The 8,947-nt window shown below is 32.4% G+C and overlaps 2 long non-coding RNA genes across 2 annotated transcripts; both read right to left on the bottom strand.

Moving 5' to 3' along the window:
- Positions 1 to 1,777: 1,777 nt before the first annotated feature.
- LOC131806521 (uncharacterized) lies at positions 1,778 to 6,945 on the bottom strand. The gene is made up of 3 exons (XR_009344072.1): positions 6,891 to 6,945; positions 5,156 to 5,656; positions 1,778 to 2,570 (listed from the first exon to the last, which is right to left on the bottom strand). It is a non-coding gene; the product is annotated as an uncharacterized LOC131806521 (long non-coding RNA).
- A 257-nt stretch (positions 6,946 to 7,202) lies between these two features.
- Positions 7,203 to 8,722, bottom strand: LOC131806520 (uncharacterized). The gene is made up of 3 exons (XR_009344071.1): positions 8,375 to 8,722; positions 8,163 to 8,283; positions 7,203 to 8,100 (listed from the first exon to the last, which is right to left on the bottom strand). It is a non-coding gene; the product is annotated as an uncharacterized LOC131806520 (long non-coding RNA).
- Between the last annotated feature and the right edge of the window lie 225 nt (positions 8,723 to 8,947).

Here is an 8,947-nt window from a genome sequence, read left to right as displayed (position 1 = left end):
TTCCTTAGCTTTTAAAGCAGATGATTATTTAGCCTTAATAGAAACCATCAAAAATAATTCTTCACAACTTCCCGATCTAAAAGTGGTTGATGGTTTGGTATATAAACGAACTCAATTCTACGACGGAATTCCCCTTAATGAAGATTTCGCCTGGAAGTTATGGGTACCCAGCGAATTGACCCAGCAAATCATTGAAAAAGCACACTGTCCACCACAAGTTTCTCATGGAGGTTTCCACAAAACTCTTCGTAGGGTGAAAGAGTACTTTTCTTGGCAAAATATGAATACTCAAGTTAGAAATTTTGTACAAAATTGTGATATCTGTAAAGAGACAAAACCAGCCAATTCGACGCTTCGTCCATCTATGGGAGCCGAGACTATTACAGAAAGACCATTTCAACGAATTTATGTAGACTTCTTAGGTCCTTATCCCAGAACCAAAACGGGAAACAGTTTTATTTTCATTGTGGTAGACCACCTTTCGAAATACGTTTTGCTAAAAGCCATGGCCAAAGCAAATTCAAGAAATGTAGTTAAGTTTTTAATTAGTGAAGTATTTCATAAATTTGGAACCCCAGAAGTTATTGTGTCAGATAATGGGAAACAATTTATTAGCAAAGAATTTTCAGATATGATTAAACTTTTTGGTATAAACCACACCAAAACTGCTTTTCACTCTCCGCAAGCAAATGCCTCGGAGCGGGTAAATCAATCTATTTTATCAGCGATTCGAGCATATCTGGGAGAAGATCACCGAGAATGGGATCAAAATTTATCAGAGATAGAATGTTCTCTGCGATCTTCTGTCCATAGTTCCATCGGAACTACCCTTTATTTTGCGCTCTTTGGAGTCAATATGATAAATCATGCCAGTCTTTATAAATTAGCCAGGAAACTTGAACTTCTTAATGACCCCGAGACGACACTCATTCCAAACTCGGTAAAACAGAATCTTATTCGAGAAAAGATAAGAAATAGTCTGCACCAGGCATACTTGAGAAATGAAAAGTCTTATAACCTTAGAAGTCGTCAGGTCAAGTTCATCCCAGGGCAAGAAGTATTTCGGAGAAGTTTCAGGCAAAGCGATTTTAAAAATAATTATAATGCTAAACTTGATAAAAAATTTTTCAAGTGTCGCATTGTTAAACCAGTTGGGAAATGCCTTTACGAAGTAGAAGATCTTAAAGGACATCCCATTGGCATTTTTCACGCTAAGGATTTGAAGCAATAAATGCTTACGAATTGAAGAATTTAATTTTTCTTCTAATTATTTTTTTTTTCTTTTTACATATATATAGCGACCGAAGTCTAAAGCATATATATGAGGATAGAAATTATTTTTTTGTTCAGTTAATTCAATTTTTAAAATAAAGCGGAGATCTCAAAATGAAATACTAATCCGCTACGTATGCACGGAAAATATTTAAAATTTATCTCTTAATTCTATCTTAACTTAACTTAAAGTTACCTTAAGTTTAAATTTTTCCAAAACTCACCTGAATTTTCCAAGAGTTCCGGAAGATCCAATTGAATTTAGTTGAAGTACTACCTGAATTAAAAAAAAGTACAAATTTTATTACAATTATTTAAGATATAATATTAAGAGGACTAACCTGAATTTCTACTTACGAAATGTCCTTTTAGTATTCCCGAATTTTTTTAAGAAGCTGTAGGACACCTTTCCTTCCTGAGTGATGTGTAGTTGTGTATGGGTAAAGGTTGAAACCCATTTATCCAGTTTTTTTTTTTATAAATAAGAGAAAAAAATATATGAATTAGTGAAATATAATTATGTAGGATTATTGGCGAAATAGAAAAATACGAATAAAAATGAACAACTTAGAAATAAAATTAAATTTGAAATGTCCATCTCAAGCCATACTTACAAAGTTTTTTTTAGCTAATTTTTGGTTATGAAATATAAAATTTAAGTTTATAAAAAAAAATATAGCTCTCATAATATTTCTCAATTTTTCAGAGAAAAATTACAAAACTAGGAAATTGTATTAAAACTACATCTTACGTTTGATTTTGAAACTCCGTCAGTAGGACCGCTGTAAGTCTCGACTAGAATATTTGGTGAAGTTCGGAACCCTGTTTTTTTTCCATTCGAACAGGCGTCCAATCTTCTAGACTCTAACAGCAGATGTCAGAATTGTGAAGTCAGAGTACGAATTAAAGCACTCTGGGTTTACCGACTCTAGTTGACGTCTGCGCATCCGGAGCAGTCACCTGGTGACTGTCTTTGACCATTAGTGCAATTCCCCTTTCGCGGTGAAGCAGTAGCCGTTCGCTCTTTGGCACGGGCCAGGGAACTGTTGTACACGAGGTCGCAGATCCGTCCTTCACCCGACTTACGACACTAGAGTCTGGAAGCCAGGAGACAAAAAGAGCAAATACACCTCAGTGCATTTGCAAAACATCGTATCCGACATTCTGACAAAAGCTGAAGGTCTAGTCGATGGTACACCTGCTGGAGAAAGAAAAAGGAGAACAGGATTAATCGAACTTACCATCAAATATAATTTCCTGTTTTTGAAGGACACGCAAATTTCATAGGTAATATTTGTCTGGAAGATTAAAAAAAAAAGTAACATATTACTATTTTTCTTATTAAATTATTAGCATTTCTATTTTTACTTACCTTTTTGTGAATGCAATATTCAATTTGAGTAACTTCTCTAGATGTCTTTTGATTATTGAGACCATGGAAAATTTTTTTTCATGTAACCATAGGAGGCCACTCGTCTAGACACCAGCAGCAGTGGTCAGAAAGAATCCGTTGGATTACGAAAGGAAGCATCCCAGATTTACCGACTCTAACCATATGTCTACGATTCCTGAGCAGTCACGTTGTGACTGTCCTTGACCATTTGTGCACTCTTCCTTTATATTCCCATACGCAACTATGGCACAAGGCAGAAGAGTGTTGTACACAAGGTCGCAGAGCTGTCAGTCATCGATTTACGACGTTAGAGTCTGGAAGCGGGAAGACACGATCAAACACATCTAAATGCATTTGAAATAATATCGTATCCAACAATCTGACCAAAGTGTGACCCAGTTGAGGGTACCCCTACAGAAAAAGAAAATATCAGGTCTCAATCTTACCTTTCGTTTAATCCAAACGTAAGCAGTCACCAATCTGAAAAGATAAGAACAGAAAGAGAAAGTATTAGTTATCTGTGAAAAAGAGGAAACTTTAAGTTAAAATCAAAATATAATTTAGAACGAATATGGTAAAAAATTTAATTTTTAGACAATCACACCGAATATGTCCGTCCGATTTGGATAACTTTCTCAGTTTATCAATATTAAATTTTCATTCAGTTTAATACTTTCATCAAAATTCAAAACATTTCACATAATTTGTTATATTAAATTTACTGAAGCCCAATTCTTGAATATTTTATTTTCAATTAATTCACAATAGCATTTCAATTTCATTCACTTTAACTTTTTTATTAATTTTTTTTAGATATTGATTTGCACCGTTTTTAACTAGTAAAATCACTTTTTATGCCTTAATTATTTTTTTTAATCATGCAACTTTTTCATTATTTATTTCGATTAAATTCTTTGCACTTTTCGTCATTAAAAAATAAACACACTATTTTCACAAAAAAAATTACGTAAAGGGGTAACCCTGAAAATAATTGATAGCTAGAAGAAGAAGAAGAACAATTACTAAAAAACAGCTGATTATTCCAATTACTTAAATGTCAATATTAGGGAATAATGTAAAAAGAAAATGGAAAAATTAAGCGAGGAAAATGGCAGCCAGAATTTCCTGGCAAAAATTGTAAGAAAAATCTTTCCTTTTTGATTTTGCCTGCGAAGAAGATTGGATGCGTGGCTCCCTGTAACCGTCGAAGAAAAAAAAAACAACCAAAGTTTTGAGAAGTGAATTCATCTGGTTTATTTGTTGAAACACATACACAAACAACACAAAATACAATCTATTTTAAAGAAAATATGAAGCCTTTAAATAATTAAGCAACATTAAACGAAAAAAAAGGCTAAAAATTGAAAGGAAATTTATAACAAAACAAATAGTTTTCATAAAAATTGAAAATTAAAAGAAAATTGAACTTTTTTTAAAATTAAACAAAGTTTGAAAACAATGTAACAATATTGAAAAAAAAACCAAAACAATTGACTAAAATTCTAAAGCAATGAATATAAATCTTAAACCTAAAAATTCATGAAGAATTGGAGCCTACAAGCCACACCATCGCCCATCCAATCCATCGAGGGAGGCGCAGAGTTTACGCCATTGCTGCTCCAGCGTGGCTTGGTATCATTCCCAATTGACACTGCAACTTATTTAACTCCGGACAGACAGATGGACGACTAAGCTACATAATTAAATTCCGCGGTTTTTCCTGAAAAGAATAAATAAATAAAAAGGGTGAACAAACGAGTTAATATTAATTTTTTTACTTACTTTGTGTTGGTATGCAGGTACGCGACATTGAACTGAGCTCAATTCAAGGTTAGGTTACCAGGCATTGTTTAGATCGTCGTTGTAATGTGGTATCGACCTACATTCCTTTGTTCGTCCTCATCTGGAATTGAAAGCAAGAAAATTATTATTTACATTCTGACCGAGGAATATAATTAAAAAGCTGAAACACGAACTAATTCGTACATACTTACGTTTTGGGAAAAAGCCTTAGTCACAAGCTGCCGTCAAGGTTCTACACCCTGGGTGCCCGCCGTTAAGCCCTAAAAGTACAAAAAGAAAAGATTACTTTCGAAAATTGATTTTTATTGGCAATTCTTTGTTTTTTTTCTGAAATTTTTATATTATAATTCGCTGTAAATTGTTAGATTTTGATTCAAATTACAATGGAATGAATTGTTTTTTTTTGCCAAATATGTAATATAGTTTTAATAAATATGTACAGGATTAAACCTGAAAAGATAAAAATGTCTTCGGCTTAAAGCCCTATTAAAAGGTGGTAGGGATGGGATAAAATATGGTAAGTCAAGGGTCAGATCTGGGACGTCCAGTATGAGTAGACGTCATGGCGAGAGGTGTTCTCGGAGGGAGGGCTAATTTCATAGGTAATATTTGTCTGGAAGATTAAAAAAAAAAAGTAACATATTACTATTTTTCTTATTAAATTATTAGCATTTCTATTTTACTTACCTTTTGTGAATGCAATATTCAATTTGAGTAACTTCTCTAGATGTCTTTTGATTATTGAGACCATGGAAAAATTTTTTTCATGTAACCATAGGAGGCCACTCGTCTAGACACCAGCAGCAGTGGTCAGAAAGAATCCGTTGGATTACGAAAGGAAGCATCCCAGATTTACCGACTCTAACCATATGTCTACGATTCCTGAGCAGTCACGTTGTGACTGTCCTTGACCATTTGTGCACTCTTCCTTTATATTCCCATACGCAACTATGGCACAAGGCAGAAGAGTGTTGTACACAAGGTCGCAGAGCTGTCAGTCATCGATTTACGACGTTAGAGTCTGGAAGCGGGAAGACACGATCAAACACATCTAAATGCATTTGAAATAATATCGTATCCAACAATCTGACCAAAGTGTGGACCCAGTTGAGGGTACCCCTACAGAAAAAGAAAATATCAGGTCTCAATCTTACCTTTCGTTTAATCCAAACGTAGGCAGTCACCAATCTGAAAAGATAAGAACAGAAAGAGAAAGTATTAGTTATCTGTGAAAAAGAGGAAACTTTAAGTTAAAATCAAAATATAATTTAGAACGAATATGGTAAAAATTTAATTTTTAGACAATCACACCGAATATGTCCGTCCGATTTGGATAACTTTCTCAGTTTATCAATATTAAATTTTCATTCAGTTTAATACTTTCATCAAAATTCAAAACATTTCACATAATTTGTTATATTAAATTTACTGAAGCCCAATTCTTGAATATTTTATTTTCAATTAATTCACAATAGCATTTCAATTTCATTCACTTTAACTTTTTTATTAATTTTTTTTAGATATAGATTTGCACCGTTTTTAACTAGTAAAATCATTTTTATGCCTTAATTATTTTTTTTAATCATGCAACTTTTTCATTATTTATTTCGATTAAATTCTTTGCACTTTTCGTCATTAAAAAATAAACACACTATTTTCACAAAAAAATTACGTCCGTCCGATCAATTCTAAATTTCTCACTATTTTCCACTAAATTTTAATTCATCTCCTTTAATATTTCCTGTGTTTCCAATAGTAATCATTCATTAGTTTTTTTTTGCACTTTATCTCTTTGGTCCATGACTTTGTTAATTTGTGCATTTTGTTTTGTTTTCACCATTTCAATTTTTCTTTTCTTTTGGCGATATTATCTATTTTAATTTTATTCGTACTTTTCAATCATTCCTTAATTCTGTTTTCTTTATCTGTTCCATTTTTATTCACTACTCACTAACTTCGAATTATATTTCGAACTTATTGTTTCCGCCAAAGTCACATTTTTTTATTAATGAGTGCATTTTTTCATTGTAAATGCAAATGCAACTTTTATTTACACACACACACACTGGAGGGAAATCATTAATTTTCTTTGGTTAGAATATGTAAATATTTTTAGGAAATTGATTGAATTTGTTTCATTAAAACCACTTTTTTATCATATTTCCTTTTATTCTTTTAATTTTCTTTATTATTTTCTAAAGATTTATACGGATTAATTTTTTTCATGCAATTATTTGCAAGTTACTATTTGCACATACACCCGCACTGTATGTTTATGATAGTAATTTTCATTCATTTTTTTCGGCACTTTATTCACTTTTCACTTTAATTATACACGTTATTTTCACTCACCCGGCATTTACATTTATTGTATTATAATTAATTTATAATTCAGTATAATTTTTTTTTTCACTCTACTTACCTAAAATTTTATAATTTCTCCAGCTCCAAAATTTTCCGTCCGTCCGTCCGTGCTCCAATCCGCAAAAAAAAAATTACAATAGACGCGTTCTCCGATTGTTTTCATTCATAAACGTCACTACTATCGATAGTCACTACTATCGGTAGTCACCTTACGTCAGACTAAACGATAACGCGTGGCGTATGACGTAAACATTATACCATGTTCCTATGGGCTAATGGAGCTTTATATTATAATAAATAAATCAGTCCAAAATTAAATTTCATTTTGGAAAATCAGTGTTAGGGATAACAGACCGCGATTATTAGGGATGCCAAACACCGATTTTTTTTAATACCCTATCAAACCATTGATTTTTTTTTTTTTTGCATTTTTTTAAACCAAAGGTCGCACTTTTTTTCCCCCTATCCTTCGATAAGGATATCAGCAGGATAGTTGGCTTTGTGGTGTGCGCCTTTAAAAGGGGTAACCCTGAAAATAATTGATAGCTAGAAGAAGAAGAAGAACAATTACTAAAAAACAGCTGATTATTCCAATTACTTAAATGTCAATATTAGGGAATAATGTAAAAAGAAAATGGAAAAATTAAGCGAGGAAAATGGCAGCCAGAATTTCCTGGCAAAAATTGTAAGAAAAATCTTTCCTTTTTGATTTTGCCTGCGAAGAAGATTGGATGCGTGGCTCCCTGTAACCGTCGAAGAAAAAAAAACAACCAAAGTTTTTGAGAAGTGAATTCATCTGGTTTATTTGTTGAAACACATACACAAACAACACAAAATAAAATCTATTTTAAAGAAAATATGAAGCCTTTAAATAATTAAGCAACATTAAACGAAAAAAAAGGCTAAAAATTGAAAGGAAATTTATAACAAAACAAATAGTTTTCATAAAAATTGAAAATTAAAAGAAAATTGAACTTTTTTTAAAATTAAACAAAGTTTGAAAACAATGTAACAATATTGAAAAAAAAACCAAAACAATTGACTAAAATTCTAAAGCAATGAATATAAATCTTAAACCTAAAAATTCATGAAGAATTGGAGCCTACAAGCCACACCATCGCCCATCCAATCCATCGAGGGAGGCGCAGAGTTTACGCCATTGCTGCTCCAGCGTGGCTTGGTATCATTCCCAATTGACACTGCAACTTATTTAACTCCGGACAGACAGACGGACGACTAAGCTACATAATTAAATTCCGCGGTTTTTCCTGAAAAGAATAAATAAATAAAAAGGGTGAACAAACGAGTTAATATTAATTTTTTTACTTACTTTGTGTTGGTATGCAGGTACGCGACATTGAACTGAGCTCAATTCAAGGTTAGGTTACCAGGCATTGTTTAGATCGTCGTTGTAATGTGGTATCGACCTACATTCCTTTGTTCGTCCTCATCTGGAATTGAAAGCAAGAAAATTATTATTTACATTCTGACCGAGGAATATAATTAAAAAGCTGAAACACGAACTAATTCGTACATACTTACGTTTTGGGAAAAAGCCTTAGTCACAAGCTGCCGTCAAGGTTCTACACCCTGGGTGCCCGCCGTTAAGCCCTAAAAGTACAAAAAGAAAAGATTACTTTCGAAAATTGATTTTTATTGGCAATTCTTTGTTTTTTTTTTCTGAAATTTTTATATTATAATTCGCTGTAAATTGTTAGATTTTGATTCAAATTACAATGGAATGAATTGTTTTTTTTTGCCAAATATGTAATATAGTTTTAATAAATATGTACAGGATTAAACCTGAAAAGATAAAAATGTCTTCGGCTTAAAGCCCTATTAAAAAGGTGGTAGGGATGGGATAAAATATGGTAAGTCAAGGGTCAGATCTGGGACGTCCAGTATGAGTAGACGTCATGGCGAGAGGTGTTCTCGGAGGGAGGGCTAATTTCATAGGTAATATTTGTCTGGAAGATTAAAAAAAAAAAGTAACATATTACTATTTTTCTTATTAAATTATTAGCATTTCTATTTTACTTACCTTTTGTGAATGCAATATTCAATTTGAGTAACTTCTCTAGATGTCTTTTGATTATTGAGACCATGGAAAATTTT

This window comes from Musca domestica, unplaced genomic scaffold, assembly GCF_030504385.1.
Source record: "Musca domestica strain aabys unplaced genomic scaffold, Musca_domestica.polishedcontigs.V.1.1 78, whole genome shotgun sequence".
Taxonomy (NCBI): domain Eukaryota; kingdom Metazoa; phylum Arthropoda; class Insecta; order Diptera; family Muscidae; genus Musca; species Musca domestica.
The sequence above is the reverse complement of the archived record's forward strand: the minus strand, read 5'-3'. Positions and strand labels throughout refer to the sequence as shown.